This window comes from Gossypium hirsutum, chromosome A05 (assembly GCF_007990345.1).
Source record: "Gossypium hirsutum isolate 1008001.06 chromosome A05, Gossypium_hirsutum_v2.1, whole genome shotgun sequence".
Taxonomy (NCBI): domain Eukaryota; kingdom Viridiplantae; phylum Streptophyta; class Magnoliopsida; order Malvales; family Malvaceae; genus Gossypium; species Gossypium hirsutum.
In genome coordinates this window covers 39,177,879-39,178,513 of record NC_053428.1, presented here as the reverse complement: position 1 = coordinate 39,178,513, position 635 = coordinate 39,177,879, and the positions used below count along the sequence as shown (strand labels likewise).

The following is a 635-nucleotide window of genomic DNA, read 5'->3' as shown; positions in this document are numbered from 1 at the left end:
AAATTACGTAATGATATCTCTTCTTTTGTGCAGATAGATTTAGAAACACTCTACGATGCATGGGAGAGATACAAGGACCTTTTGAGAAGGTGCCCTCACCATGGGTTATCGCTTTAGCTACAGGTTCAAACATTTCATAATAGTCTGAATCCTTCGACTCGACAGATGATTGATGCAGCCGCTGGAGGAACCATCAATAATAAGACACCTGAAGATGCCTATGATTTTATAGAGGAGATGTCACTGAATAACTATCAGTGGTAAGTCATGAGGATAAAGCCAACGAAAATAGCCGGCGTTTATAACGTCGATTCGGTCACCATGCTCTCTAATCAGGTAGAACTTTTGAATAAGAAAATTGATGGTTTTCTTAGTTCTTTATAGGTTCACCCAGTAATGCAGTGCGAAGTAAATGGAGGTGGTTCGAGCAATTCAGAATACCCACCTTATGGCCACAACATGGAGAACGAGCAGTTAAATTACATGGGTAATAATCCTCGATCCCAAAACAATCCTTATAGCAATACTTACAATGCAGGTTGGAGGAATCACCCAAATTTTTCATGGGGAGGCCAAAGAAATCAGAAACCACCACCTCCTCTAGGCTTTCAGCAACTACCATACCAGCATGAGAA

At 40.9% G+C, this 635-nt stretch overlaps 1 non-coding gene across 1 annotated transcript; it reads right to left on the bottom strand.

The window, feature by feature from the left end:
• Positions 1 to 107, bottom strand: LOC121229869 (small nucleolar RNA R71). Its single transcript, XR_005927824.1, has one exon. It is a non-coding gene; the product is annotated as a small nucleolar RNA R71 (small nucleolar RNA).
• Between the last annotated feature and the right edge of the window lie 528 nt (positions 108 to 635).